General features: G+C 43.9%; 1 protein-coding gene and 1 long non-coding RNA gene across 2 annotated transcripts in view; both read right to left on the minus strand.

The window, feature by feature from the left end:
• Window positions 1–15,048, minus strand: part of LOC111855220 (chemokine-like protein TAFA-2) — an 80,785-nt gene extending 65,737 nt beyond the window's left edge. The window contains exon 1 of the mRNA XM_023834024.2: window positions 14,553–15,048. The gene's annotated coding sequence lies outside the window, so the exon portion shown is untranslated. The remainder of the gene's footprint in view (window positions 1–14,552) is intronic.
• LOC140579526 (uncharacterized) lies at window positions 5,934–8,399 on the minus strand. Its single transcript, XR_011983512.1, has 2 exons — window positions 7,979–8,399; window positions 5,934–6,179 (listed from the first exon to the last, which is right to left on the minus strand). It is a non-coding gene; the product is annotated as an uncharacterized lncRNA (long non-coding RNA).
• Window positions 15,049–15,698: the final 650 nt, after the last annotated feature.

The raw sequence follows: 15,698 nt of genomic DNA on the forward strand, positions 1-15,698 counted from the left end.
AGTGCAGGCATCCAAGGGGTTTGCTGTTGCTGTTCCGCCCACCACCGTTGTTTATTCTCACCAGGGAGTCAAACGTCTGGCCCGATGGCACTGGGCCAGCTCGGGCCGCTCAGCTCGTGCAGGGAGAGCAGATCGCACGCCTGCACCTACTGCACATCAGCACAGGAAACTCATCTGGCTCCATGGGCGGCCTGTGACCTTTGACCCCTACTATCTCTCTCTTGCCCCTATCATAATGAGCCGATCCCTAACGTGCATGCACACATAGATACTATTTCAGCTACGCTGCAGCAGAGAAAAATAAGACTAAACTAATAGTAAAATGTATTTCTAAACATATTTATTAATTATAAATGAGGAGCTAGTCTTTGGGTATGGCGGCCCTATCAGCAGTGGTGAGTTTTATGCCAGTACATACCCTATAAAACTTGTGGGTTATCTCATGTCTCCATCGGGGGATTGAGGTCATCCATCACTGAAGGGTTCCAACCACATTTTGGGGGGGGGGGGGGGGGGGGGAAATCCTCCATCTGGGCTTTATCACGACGGTCGAGTGCAAATCAGTCCCATTGCAGCCCACTTGTTTCGGGGTGCCGGTCATCTCGCAGACTTTAATGAACTCCCCCCGCAGTACGGTGATGGATTGATCCATCTGTCACTCTGGCCGAGGGACGTAGATTTTTTTTTCACAGGGGGTAAAAGGGCTTTTACTCGGAGACCTGATCTGCCAACCCGGCCTCCTCCACCCGATTTATTTCACCCATCTGGCCTCATGTAGCCGTCATCTGTCACCGTAGAAATTAATCACCGTAGCAAATATGCCGTGCCAAAGCATGGCCACCACCATAGCTATGAGGACATGGCTGTGTCCCTCCATGGTCTCCAACAGGGGGCAGTACGTGGTGCAGCAGATTATGCCCCTTTGACTGTAATCAGAAGGTCGCCGGCTCGAATCCCTTGTCGGCAGTGTAGCCACATCTCCATTAGGTAACCCGGAGACTTAAATCAAAGGCAGAACTGCTTCATGAAGTGAGAACACACACAACCCTCTGCAGCAGAGCAGAAAGTGAAGCAGACTCGTCCGTAGGATGCGCCGCAACTAGAGGACATGCGGAGGAACCAGAGAGATCTTTCCACACCCCCTCCCTCATCCAATTCCCCCTCAGCCACAATTTTAGACAGCTGGAAATCCATGATCAACACACTGCAGAGGAAACATTGCTGGAGACCACTGTCTTTTTTACACTTTGGGGAAGCTCATTCAGTTATTAATAACGGCAGCAAAAAAATCCTTTCATCATACTGAACAGTATGATTTAACAATCATGCACCAGTTACATGCTAAAAACACATAACATCTCTGGCATTTTCAAAATTCAAAAGTATTTTTACAGAACATCATTATAAATATATTTAAAAATTTACAGAGATATTCATTTTTACATTAAGAGATCAAAATATTTATATCCCTCTGCAGTCCAGCAACTCTAAAAGGCACAGTACACATTAATGGACAGAGCATTACTTTGCACGTTGCACTTTGCTTTCCATATTATTTTATTCCAGGGTTGGGGCCATTCCGGAATACATTCATCAATTCCAATCCAAATCAGCAAATGGAACTGGAGTTGAGATCGTAAATAAACTATGGGGAACAGAATTGGAATTGAATTTGAATCTCAGGGAGATTTAAACTCCAGTTCCATTTTCTGAATTGGATTGGAATTGACGAATGCATTCCGGAATGGTCACAAACCTGTTTTATTCCTAGTTATAGGTCTACTTTGATGTTTTTTTGACTGCCTTTGGTTTGTGTTGTGCTGTCTTGTCCTGTTACTGTAACGGATTGGATGGTGCGAATAAGAATTTCTATGTACAAAAGTCAAACAGAGAATCTCGACATCAACAGGTAATCAATGTAAAAAGTATGAATCACAACAGAGGAATCGTACGATGCGGCTCCCCTAGGGATAAGGTGCACTGAGACTGATCACCAGCTTACCTACAGGCCACAGTCACCAGGCCCAGGAAATAAGCATTTACACAGAGAGCGATTATTGTTGTCCTCAAACTTTCCTGCCTAAACAAGAACACAAAGAAAACTGTGCAGCCGAACAGTCACACAAATACGCTATCACAAGAAAACAAATTTCTATTAAAAATTTAAATGTTCAGAAAATCCTCTTAAGGGAGAGGATTAGGATAACACAATTATTTATAAAAGTAAAAGGATTTGGTACATATTATGCAACATCTTACATTATATTGATTAATTTTAGAACCCCTGTATAATCTTGCATAAAATCAACAACATAAAAACAACAAAATAATACAATAAAAGCATGTCATAAAATATTTGACAAATAAAACGGAATATTCAGTCACATGGTATATAAAGGCAATTTAAACTGCTTTAAAGTTCATACATAAGCTTACATAATTAGCCTCTGCAGAGTAGGTATACATTTCCATTCCTGAAACCCTGGAGCAGTCGCTAGTCTTTACATAAAGACGACTCTGAACTCCGAACTACCGGAGACGGCGTTTCCAAACGAAGGAGCGCTCAAAGGGGTAAATGTCTAATTACGTTTAATGAAGGAACACGCGTTTGAAATCGGACTGTTGATGATCTTGCAGGGTACACTAATTTTCCATTTAATTTGATGCGATGAACAGGATCCTCATTTATTAATTGCCGTGAACGCTGTTAAAATAATTTCATGGGTTGGAAAACGGGCTGATTTTCCGCCTTTAATAACCTTTATTATTTGACAGCTGCTAGTGAATAAAGCCCTCTCCCCTCGGCTCCTTCCCCACCGGTTGCTTTTTATGTTGTTTTTTTTTTTCGTTTCACCCGTGTGTTGCCGATATTTCATTGTTTTTTTCCCGATTTCTCCTGCTATTTGAAGGTTTATTTCTTTATTTCCTCTCACTCTCTTTTTTCCCAGGCCAGCACTTTCTAAAAAAAGACACGTTTCTGTTAGGGTTTGCATGCCGTTGCGTCACCGATGATAATCCCATGCCGCTGCGTTACGGTGAATCCGCCATTAATGACTAATGATAGACGGAGGCAATATATTTCCTAAGTAGGCCTTATGCGCTGTATTTTTTTCGTCAGAATCTGAAAAGCACCTGACATCCCCAGTAAAAACACTATTCCTTTCCATATAAATTCCCCTTTTTCAAAGTGACAGATTTAATCATGCCGTCCGCCAAGGGGACGACAGACGTATAAAATCTTCAAACGTCGGATCTTTTGTTGACTAGCATAATTTCAAAGTCGGCCCGCCGGGTCCTCTGTAAATCATCTCATGGCACCTTCAGGTGTAATACAGTTTATGGACTTCTGAATGCAACTTTTTATTACTGTGGGAAAAATAAAACTTTTGGATCCTTCGAAATTATAGTTGAAAGGGATACGGTGGACCTTGCTGCTTTTAATTAGGGCCATCTGACACAGCTCATTAATTACACCACTGTCACAGTGGCTAAGACCTTTCTGCCCCAGTACATTTATTTATCTGACTTTATTTATTTATGTCCCCTCCCTTGCAGTTATTTTATCAGTGAGGGGGAGATGCTGTAATTGCCTCTATATTTCCTCAATTGATTGTTCAGTCACTCCCAAAGCAGAGTTCAGAATCCATCCGCTCTTCCTGAATCCGCTGCACTGTAGAGGGAGACTGAGCCAGGATCAGGGATTAACGGCAGAGATGTACCAGCGTTTGGAATGTTTAAGGGAAGAAGTGTCCCATTATGACACTCCCCGTCAGTCTTTGAGCAAAGATCAAAATGAGACGACTAATCCGACAGAGGATTATGGGAAGCCTGTCCCTGGAAAGTCAGGGGACACCGTGGACAGGATGCCAGTCCATCACACTAACATGCTACATGCTATTTAGAGACACCGATTTACCTATTTTGTTAGAATATGCAAGCTTCACACACACAGCTGGGGCTGGGATTCAAACACACAACCAACAACCAACCCCTGCAAAGTCGCAGTGCAATTCACAGCTAACGGTTGCTGATTAGGGACAATTAACCTTCCAATACAAGTTCCAGTAAACAGTAACATGTTTTGAAAGATAATTTCAAATTTCACATGCATTGCTTTGTCTGAAAACTAAAACAGCGCTTAAATTTCCGTAACGTGATTGTCCAGCAGCACCTGTTAATGGAAGATGGAAGACGCTGAAAATCCATCTTGTCCTTTGGCTCCTTTTCGGGCTCCTCATGATGGAATGTTGAGCTTTAAAAGCATGCCCCCCCCGCCCCCACCCCCACCACCACCACCACCCCCACTGCCTGGTGTTCACGAGGCCACGCTCTCCAGAGGCACACTTTGGAGTCCAGACATGGGATAACCCGGCCTAATGGCTGATCAAGAGGACCGCAGCTCCCATCGCAACCTGGCAGACAGGAGGATGAGTCGGGGAAAAGAAAAACCATCCGAGTTAAAAAGGCAAAAAATAAACGAGAACAGTAAATGCATTAGGCCCCCGGCAACGGGCGAGAGTTATCAATTAATGAGAGGGGGAGGCCGTAAGGCCAGCCAAGCAGCAGGAAGGAGCTAGCCGGCGGCTAACCAGCGCTAAAGCCCAGCCATTCCTTTAAAAGGTCTTTTAGAAGTTCAAATGAATTAGGTGGTCAGGTGTTAAAAGAACAAAAGCTACAGGCTAAAGCTACATAATGCCGCTAATTACGGTTGTCAGAAGTCGGGACCTGTGGAATCGTAATTAACATGAGACGGTTTGCACCATGATCGAGCCCAAGCACAGAGAGGTAGGCCATACTCCTGCAGCCAGGAGCAGTTAGGGGAGTGTAAGGCAACTCGCTTTCAATCACTTTTGACCCAAGAAGAAAAGCTAACCTAATGTTAGCCCTGCCCATGCTAATTGCAATAACTGTATGATTGCCACTTGACCCGCTGAAACGCCCACAATCGGTCAGTCTGTTGTCCACCCTGACTGCCACAGTGTTCAAATCTCTGAGGTGATCAGACGAGCAGCCCTGGGGCAGGTACGTGACCACAAGCGAGTGACATCGGCCGTCGGGGGCCACTATAGCTGCAAGCAATTCTAACGCTACTGCCGCTAACGAGATATCAGCGATAATTGCTGGAGAAGTTTCCAGCTCCTCAGCTTTTTGCCAAGTCCTTCCTCGCCCTAAAGACGCACCAGCTCCTTCCGGGAGCTCCACCCAGAGGACCACAGATTGGCCAGCGGGTGACAGCTTAACAGGTCTTCTGAGGAATTTAGCACTTGATTCTTACACACATATATGAAACAGGATGATTGTGAGAGTACTACATACTCAAAGGTACAGTGACTGTTCCCTCTCAGGGATGCGTCACCGGTGTCTGTCAAAGGCCACCAAAGTCAAAGTTCTGGCATGAAATCAAAGACCTCCACCTGCAAATTACAGAATGAAAGCTGCTCCCACAGTTTTGTTTTCCATTTCACACAAAGAGTGTAACCAATGGTCTAATTAGGCTTTTCAGCAAAACAAACAAGAGGTAATCTTGATAAGAGGCAAGACTATGTTCCTTGTGTGATTGTGTGAGATTCAATTTGATTCTTTATGAGGGAGAAATACAAAGTAACTGTAAACTATGGATGAATGGTCTTATTCACCAATGAATGAATTTTGTACTCTTATTGACTTCATAAGCTTATTACCAGACACCCAAAGGCTCTTTCTGCCCTACATATGGGTTTTTCACCTTTACATGTCTGTATGCTTATTTATTAATTGCACATTTTTATTTTAATCTCTCTCTCTATTTTATTATTTGTGTTGTCTTGATTGTATGTGTAATTGTACACAACATGCAGCAAAATCTTTTGTGTTTTCTGTACTTGCCAAATAAAATGTTTCTGATTCTGAAACAACTCTTGTTTTAATGTTGAATGATTAAATCGAGGCAGACATAAGGAACCAGAGTGAGTGTTTTAGTTTATAGGGACACCGACCAGCATCCGGAATCTTCTGTGGATTCGGAGGTCGGAAGGTCAGAGTGAACTTGTCAAGCGGGGGAACAAGTCACACTGTCGTGCCGCCCACAGGTCAACCAGGGAAGCTTCCGGAAGACTCCCACAGGAAGAAGCCAGTTACATTCTCGGCTCTTTTTGAGTCCGGCTTCTGGCCAGGATCTGAACAGCTTGCGACGTGTCAAACTGGAAGAAGTGAAGCGATGGTTTGTTCTGAGGAGGGGGCGTCATGTTGAATGAAAGTGGAGTGTGCAAAACATTTCTGCAAGGGCGGGGTAACTGCCTGCAGTTTCTGGCCTGTAGACCTCAGCAACATCCCAACATTGCCCAACATGAGGAGAAACATCACACATCACTCAAGCACACCATTCAGTCTATTAAACGGTGCTTCAAAAGTCATCACACTAAGAATGAGATCTACACTGCACTCATTAACCTTCCAAAAGCACAGCACATAGACTGGAAAAGATAGGAGAGAACAATAATTATAACACTAATATTATATAATTAATATTAACTCATTAGATGACATTCCTAATACTAGTAGTTAAGTACAGTTTGTGTATCCTGATTGGATTAACAACAGCACACAACCCTAAACTCTGGTGCAGATGGTGAATGAGAAATATTGTTGTTAAAAACAGTACAGGAGACATTTTATGACAAGGACTCATGACCGAAGTAGGTAAGATGAACATGGATGACTGACCTTAACATCCTTCAGCAAAATTACATGGGTTTAGTTACCTGGGACCTCATTTAACCAAACCATAAGGGACAGCATTACTAGAACACTGACATGTCATTTTTGAGGGTTCAAGACGTTTCTGTGAACCTGTACTGGAAAAGCAGATGTACGCATGGATAATCATTAAGACTGCTGAGCATAATTACCTTAAATTACCCCTGTAGGCTCCATACACACACACAGCAAACAGACATATGGGTAATTATAGTTGGCAAGTTATTATAATATGCCTCTTCCGAAAATCACATTGGCCTTGATGAGTCACGTCACTCTATGAAGGAATTTGGCCTTAAAACTGTTCACACCTTTTCTCAGTTTCCTTTCTTTTCAAAAATCTGATTGATCTGATTGATTCTTTACACAATATTTGTCAAAGTGTCAAGCCCCCTTTTTTTTAAACTAACATCCTAATTGATCAGCATCAGAGGCCATCAACTGACTGGCTGAGATGGTATCCAGCCTGGAAAAGAGGCTTCATTGGTCTGGACTGGAATTAAAGTTTGGAGAAGAGTTTGATCATCTTTTCTCCATATAACAATTCAGATGTGACTTATAATCAATTTTTATAGAATCACTCTGAAAATTTGCAGCATTTAAACGTGAAAAATTACTCATGTTAGACATCAAACTATTTATATAGTGGCAAGAAAATGGCACTTTTCACAGACCATTAAACTGGTAATACCTGTTGGTCCTTACCAGCTTATCAGGACTGGTTATTACTGCAGTAAAAATGACAACTTGTAAAATGTTGGAATACTTCATTCTTGAAATTATGATTAATAATGATAAAGAACAAGCTGATTGTGGGCCAGCTTCTGTAAAATTAGAAATCATTTCTAAATCCTAACGTGGAAAAAAAAATCTAATGATTTCACCCAAAAAGTCGGCCAATATTAAATTTTTGCCATCCATCATCACTTTCACATTCATCCCGGGAAAATGTCACCCATTTCCTTGTTTTCTAAAAAATGCAGTTTGCTCGCATCATCAAAAAAAATGAACTGAAACTTTTGAAAAATTTTAGCAAGACAGAATCGATTGGTGTTATCCGAGGCAAAACCGGCCATTTCCCAAGAATCACTGTCCGCCGACTATTATAAGAACGTTCCAATACAAGTTTTTAAAAAACGGCTTTCGTTTGGGAAGAATTCCGTCAATCCCTGAAAGACGCGAAAGCGAGAAAATGCCAGATCAGCGATGCGCAGAGCAGACAACGCGGCCGCAGGGTCCATACCGTGCGAACTCGCAGAAACGGGCTTCTGCCTTTTGGCTGATCCCCACAAACCCACGTAGAACCCCGCCGGGGACCTGGAAGAAACCGCCACGGCTGGTTCTCCTCCGCCGCCGACAGCAAGGGCTCAGGAAGCGCACCTCGCTTCAGCAGCCGTCCGTCTTTACGGCATAATTAATCGACGGCGTTTCTTTGCCAGCCGTCGGTTTTCTCGGCAGCCTGGTCCGTACCTGCTGACGGTGCGCGCCTCGCATAATTTGGCACCGAGAGCCGCGCTAACGACACATATTTTAAGTTCTGGACTAATCATTTTTTACAACCGGATATTCATCACTACGATGCAGGCTAGCAATCATATCAGAGGTGCAGTTCCATTTGTCAGAATTTGATTCACACTCTCCACATGACTGTCTCCAGCTTCTTAACCACAGCTGAAACTGCGCATAATTATATACCTTAATTACGCGTAAGTGACTGTGTCAGGGTTTATAGTGGCCCCTACTGGGGCAGAACCCACGTGGCCTGAAACTTCAGCTCCACCGATTTCTTACGTCTCATTTATTTGGCACACCTTTGAGCATTAAGGGCCTTGCTCAAGGGCCCAACATTAAAATTTTCTGAGGGCAGAACAAAACATGATTGGTTCACAGAGATAATCAATCAGATTGTATGGGGGGGGGGCAAGCAACTAGAGGAGGCGGAACCAGGACATCTGATTGGTTGGTCCTGCCTCCTCTACTTGCTTGGACCTGCCTCCTATATAATCTGATTGGTTATCTCTCTAACTCAATCATTTTTTGTTCTGCCCTCAAAACTACCATGGGCACTCTCCATCCTGATACCGCATTGCTCCAAGAGGAAGCTGGTCATACATTACTGTTACATACAACAGGTGGAGGATCACTAACATCATTTAGACTAATATTGTATTTTTTTGTGGTACAGCCTCACAATGAGAAGCTGCCATCTCGAGGTGAGAAGGAAGGCTCCTTAATCACTGGGCTGCCTGTTCTCATACCTCACAATAAACAAGAAAGCCCCGAAAACATCGCCCCACGCCTCCTTCCAACGGAAACCCACTGGCCTCGCCTCCATCCCCTTTCCTTCACCTGGCCCTTCCTCTTTTGATCATCCATCTAAAGAGGCACCCACGTTACGGTGCGGCATGCCGCGTGACAGCGTGTGACAGAGACACCGGTGACTGCATCTCACAGCCCGTCCAGGGAAAATGAGCCTCGTCCTTGAAAAGTAATTGTTTCGTGAAGCTGCGCCTCGATTAATTAGTTTCCGAGACGCCGTTTCACAGCTACCTGCCACCGCCCCCGCTATCGCATCCTCGTAAGACGTCACGCCGGTCAGATTTAACAGGAAGGGGACTGGAATGTTTCCTGTACGCTTGTTATTTCAAAGGAAACCAAAGTGAAAGCTTTTCTGCCGCCTCATTACTGGGAATGTTAGAATAAACGAGAGAAGTCCGGCCGGCTACGTGATTTGAAAACGAGAGCCCGACTTCCAAACAGCTCCGATGTGCGATTCTCTTAAAGGCTCTCGTCCTGTTCTGTGCCTTCACTGAACGCAAGATTGTCTGGGTCTAAGGTGCGGATGGAGGGACCCTAGGCAGAAAGGCCCAGAACGGCACCTCATAATGACATGTCACTCATGGTGGGAAATCAATACCATTTTTTGGGGGGAGATGCAGCACTGAGTCAGATTCCATGCCCCCACATCTAGCGTTCAAATTAGGGGCTGCTTTGGGATGGCAGAAATGCCAGCCTGTACCTCCATGCCGCTAATCCATCAGAAGTGGCACAAAGGGACCCAGTCACCCTCCCTAATTCACGGTCACGTCTCTACATCCCAAAGGCTACGCTGTGATCTTATCACAGGGACCTACAGCGTGACCCTCGGTCATGCTTTAGCATTATAAAGGTCAAGCCACGGTCAAGCCGAGGCATTGTAAAGGTCAACTGTGATCACAGCTGAGCTTAAAACCCTGAACCGTGTAACCATGAATAATGTCATGTCTCTGCAGTACAGACATTGACCCACAGTCACCATTACAAAGGTCAAACCGTGGTCAAATACAGCGACGATAGTAGCTGCTTCACATCCCCCACAATCAGTCACGATTTATGGTCACTAGTCAGCTTTATAAAGGCAGTTTTACGGTCATTAGTCAGCATTATAAAGGCAGGTTTACCGTCATTAGTCAGCATTATAAAGGCAGTTTTACAGTCATTAGTCGGTATTGAAAAAGGAAGGTTTACAGTCATTAGTCAGCATCGTAAAGGCAAGTTTACGGTCATTAGTCAGCATCGTAAAGGTAGGTTTACGGTCATTAGTCAGCATCGTAATGGCAGGTTTACGGTCATTAGTCAGCATCGTAAAGGCAGGTTTACAGTCATTAGTCAGCATCGTAAAGGCAGGTTTACGATCTTTAGTCAGCATCGTAAAGGCAGGTTTACGATCTTTAGTCAGCATCGTAAAGGCAGGTTTATGGTCATTAGTCAGTATCATAAAGGCAGGTTTACGGTCATTAGTCAGCATCATAAAAGCAGGTTTACGGTCATTAGTCAGTATCGTAAAGGCAGGTTTACGGTCATTAGTCAGTATCGTAAAGGCAGGTTTACGGTCATTAATCAGCATCGTAAAGGCAGGTTTACGGTCATTAGTCAGTATCGTAAAGGCAGGTTTACGGTCATTAGTCAGTATCGTAAAGGATGCCTCACGGTTTAAAGTCAGGATTGTTGCCTCGCTGCCGTAACTCACGCTGGTAAACGTCGCATCCCGGCTGTAAGTCAGCTTTTCACTGGCTGTTTCACGGTCGTATGTCAGGCCTATAAAGGCTGCCTCATAGCCGTAAGTCACCAATATAAAGGCCACCCCCGCAATTGTAAGTCAGCACTGTAAACACTGCCTTATGGTCATATGCCAGCATCCTAAAATCTGCCCCTATGTCACATATCAGAGAGCACCCTACCACAGAATATCAGCCTCCAGGGGGCGCTCCGCCATCATGGATCACCATCACAAAACTGCCTTACAGTTCCACATCAGCTTTATGTATATATGAGCATTTTTATAAATATATGCACGTCCCCAAAAGGGATATCTGTATAAAAATACAAGCTATGCCTTTGTTCCAGGAAGCTCCCAGTGAATAGAACAGATATCTGTGCAAAGGAGTCCTACTGTACATCCCATTCTGGGTCTCTAGTTGCTAGACTGTGGGCTCAGTGGTCATTCATCTGTTCCCTGATTTTCAAGCTCAGAACCAACAGATTTAACAGCCCATGCAGCAAATTCCCCTGGACATTTATGAGGCTGAACTTTCTTGATCAATTCCTCCATGCCTGACCTTTCAGCCGGGGGGCGCCGGTGAGCAGATGGCGGGAATACCATGCACTCAGACATGCTTTCCTTCACGCTGGCCTGTAGGTCACATGTTTTCAGACAAATCACCTGTTATTAAATGCGATTTAACGACAGGCATGGGGGGGAGGCAGAGTGGGGGGGGGGGGGGGGGGCATAGCGCTGATTCTATTGTCAGGTAAAGGAAGCTTATAATGGATGGATGGGTGTGTGTATGGATGGATGGATGGTGAAGAGACCAGCATCAGCATATGAAAACCAATTGGTAGAGGTGGAGAATTTTCAGAACGCAAACCTGTTTGGCTCTCCAGTCTGCCCGTCATCAGTACCAAACAATAGCAGAGCAAGAAAGCAACAGAGACACATTCACATACAAATACTCCACCCAAGTCACACTACAAAGCCACTACAGGGACCAAGGTGCCGGAGAATTGTATGGTAGCATATTATGGGTGTGAGAGAGGGCTTCAGTGTTTCTGTACCTGCCGGGGAGACCACCATTAACCCTGGTGGGTTTGATACGCAGCTCACAACAAGAGATTGCCACCACCGGACGGCCTTGACTGTAGGAACACCCATTTACAATGAAGTAGTGAGGGGGGGGGGGGGGGGGTAGATAGATTGAGAGGTGGGGGGGATGAGGAGCAGTGAGGAGCAGCAGGGAAGACCCTCACGGAGCCCTCTTAAACGTGACCTATAATTCACGTTCCCAAACAAAATTACCGCTGCCCTCCCCGCTTGCTCGCCCCACAGCCGCTCTCATTAGAGGCCTGCCATGCCGGAGCACTTCAAGTCATTTGCCGAAAAGAAATTAAATCGCGGTCTTCACGGCGGGGCACCGCACAGCTCAGTGCCGCTGAAATCGCAGCCTCGTTTCGCTGATAAGTTCATCCAGTCTATACGGACCCAAATTCCTTCAAAACATCTGTCTAATGGTGCGGTTTTTCTCCCCCTGTTATTTATACATTAGTTGCATTTATTGGAGGAGTAACCTTTTCTTAGCTGTCTAATTTATCAATACGTAACGGAATAACAATCCGGAGCAGCCGAGTTTTAAACCCCAGCCCTGTTAGCGTAGCTATTTAAAGGCCAACAGCTGTCTAGATGATTCTGTTTCCATCAAGATCTGTGGGATGTTTAAAAGATGTCAGTAAAGATGTCACGCTAAAGTGGCTGAGAAACGTCAGAGCTTGCCTTATTTTTATACGTCCGCCACACATGTAACCGGCCCTTTCTGGCCTCATGTGGCGCATCTGTCACATGGAAAGCTTCCCCGCCACGATCCACTCCACCACCAAATATCTAAAAGACCACCAGATACCTAAAAGGTTAACAAACACAGACACGCGCAAGCTCCTGCCATTCTTAGAAGATGATATGACGATGACTCAAGACGATGGCAATGAAAACAGTGGCAAGTGCTGTTTTATGCGATTCGGTTTGACTCACAGATCGTTTCGGGTATCTCACGTCACGTTGTCCTCCTTTTAAACCTTTAATCAACGTTATATTTGTTTGTTGTTTATGCGGATAACAAATGGCGCGTGTCATTAACAATACTTGTTTTTAGTGCCAGATCAGTAATGTTGTACAGGAATTTAATGCATGTTAGATAATGAGGACGTTTTTATAAATGAAAATGTAGATATGTTAGTAATGTAGGGCTGAATCGCAACCAAAAATATCCACCAGCTGTAGAACGTTCATTAGATTTAAAGATTCTGTAAAACTCAGTCCATCTCTGCATGTGCTGTGCAGTGGGATAGTGTGTCATAACCTCGATTTCCAGGATCAGAGGAGGACAAAGTAAAAAGACAGCAGCCAACGGGGCAACCTGTTTCCCAAAAAGAGAGATCCCCCCCCCCCCCCCATTAAATAAATAAATATAGATAGATAGATAGATAGATAGATAGATAGATAGATAGATAGGTAGATAGATAGATAGATAGATAGATAAATAATCCTCGCCTTGAGTTCCTTATGCAGTCAACGCGCGTCAATCGCCGCTCCAACGTGGGATGGAGACGATTCGTCTCTAAACACCATCCTGAAGCGCTGTTCATCCATATAACAGGCGATAAAAATTACAAGCAAATGTACCACTATTCTAACATCGGATATATTTATTGATAGATGTACCTATGTAACGGCCTTATAAGCTAATGCGTAAGATTAGAATGTAGCTACATTTTCCCACGTAGCGAACTATAACGATTGTCCTCAGCAGTGGAGATGAATTTCCAAGTATTTCACAAAGCTGAAATGAGATTGTAATATTATAATATTAAGCTCATGTGTTCATCTTTTTTAAATTCCAGCTGTTTTTTTTTTGGGGGGGGGGGGGTGTTAACAGCTGCAGTTTTATAAATTCCATTTTGTAAAGGGGATTTGTGACAGCCAAACTTAAAAATCTGCGTGCCGCGCTGGATACTCTCCCAAAGAAAGTTGCCTTTTAAGTGTCAGCTTTTCCACTGCGTCTTTCCGCGCGCCGCTCCGCGGGAGCTCATTCGCGCGCTTAATACAACTGACTTTATGCGCAGAGGTGGCGCTAAAGGCGGATCGCAGAAGCGCATTTTCTGGAGATGGCTTTTCAGACTGACAAAGGTGCTCCTGATATTAATTCATGCAGCTGCTCTAGGGACATCATGGAGCAATGAAGAAGCAATTGCAGCTTAGAAACTGTAAAGCAGCAATCGGACCACACGCGCGTTGTTTGTCCCACCCAGCACCAAAGAAATTATAAAGAAAGAAAACAAGTTTGCTTGACATTCATGTATGATGCAATAATAATTATAATAATAAAAATAATTATTATTTGTCTAATTATAAGTATGATAATAACAACAACAATAATGATAAATATACTATTTCCAAAATTAAAGTAGGTTACACAAAGTAGCAGAATATAATATCAACGGCAGTTTTACAGTTCTACATAGACACACACACACACACCTTCCAAGCACAAGCACACCAATGCATACCACAAGATATAAGCATATCGAGAAAGACAGCAAATATCCATCCTTGCCATTCAGCCACTATTATCGTAGCGTATTATCGTATTATTCTTAGACGCAATCATTAATATATATATATATATATATATATATATAACGTGTGTGTGTGTGTGTGTGTGTGTGTGTGTAACATTAAAGAGAACGCTTAGCATACAGTAACCATGTATACGTTTCCCCATACATACCTGTTGGTGCGGCTTTTTCAGTTTAATCCAAAGCAGATGCTCTTTTCATTTGCGCTCCATTGTCAAACATAAAGCGACAAGAAGTGCCCTTTCCCTCGAGTGGAAAGGCTCCCACGGGACACATCACCTGCGCGCTTGGCTTGAAATTTAAGTATCACCAATAATAAAGCCCCGATTCAGTAATAATGAAGGTGCCTTTTTTCCCCGCCGGAGCGAACTCCCTCTCCGGACGCACAGGTGAAGTGCTGTGATGCCTGGGTCCGGGAAGTTCCGCGTCCTTCTCAGTGTTTCATCTCAGCAAAAAAAAAAAAAGAAAAACAGGATTAAAAACTTTAAATGGATGCTTAGCTACATATTCACCAGCAGCAGCCCAGCTTGTATTCCATTTATTTTTTTTCCTTTGCTCCTTTCTTTCTTTCCCTTCTTTCGCGCTTCTGAGGGATGCGTTTCTGGGTAAGGATGCTGCCCGGTTCGACGCGCCGCGGCCGGATCGGGACGCGGTGTGAAACACACTGATTTTCTGCATCTGGCATCTCCATAGTTCTCAGGGGACGCGGAAAGAGGAGCTTCCACCACACGGTGGTGTAGCGCCACCTAGTGGTCTCATAACAAAGAGACTAGCTCCCCAAATAAAACACAAAAAAAATGCTTGTATTGTATGCAAACAGAAGTTGTTATGTTATTTTCTTCTATATAATAAAAAGTAGTATGTATGAAATAACGGTAACGACAAAACTTCCAAAATTTTTCTATTAAATGTATTTAAGATATCCTTTCAAAGGCAACTGACATTAATTAGACGTATATTTTAGTAGTTTGTCAAACAAATACAAAGCAAAACAATAATTTAATATAGGGTGAATTTTGGGATTGCAAAAATAGGAACTGATGACCAAAATTTGTGAAAAGATGGCAATTGCATTGGCGTGACGTCAGCGGGAATCCCCTGTCTGTAAACTGCGAGGACTGGGAGAGGAAACCCCCTGACGATGTGTGTCCTAGAGGCAAGAAACGTCTCCCTCTTCCTATAGCCTGCTGCTTCTCCGTAAACTAAACTACTGAGCTCGCTAACATGATACATTTTAATGTTATTTGACGATAATGGTATACATTGATTTTTCTTCTGATGTCGAGGTTGACTGTAAG

The sequence above is a fragment of the Paramormyrops kingsleyae genome, chromosome 18 (assembly GCF_048594095.1).
Source record: "Paramormyrops kingsleyae isolate MSU_618 chromosome 18, PKINGS_0.4, whole genome shotgun sequence".
Classification (NCBI taxonomy): domain Eukaryota; kingdom Metazoa; phylum Chordata; class Actinopteri; order Osteoglossiformes; family Mormyridae; genus Paramormyrops; species Paramormyrops kingsleyae.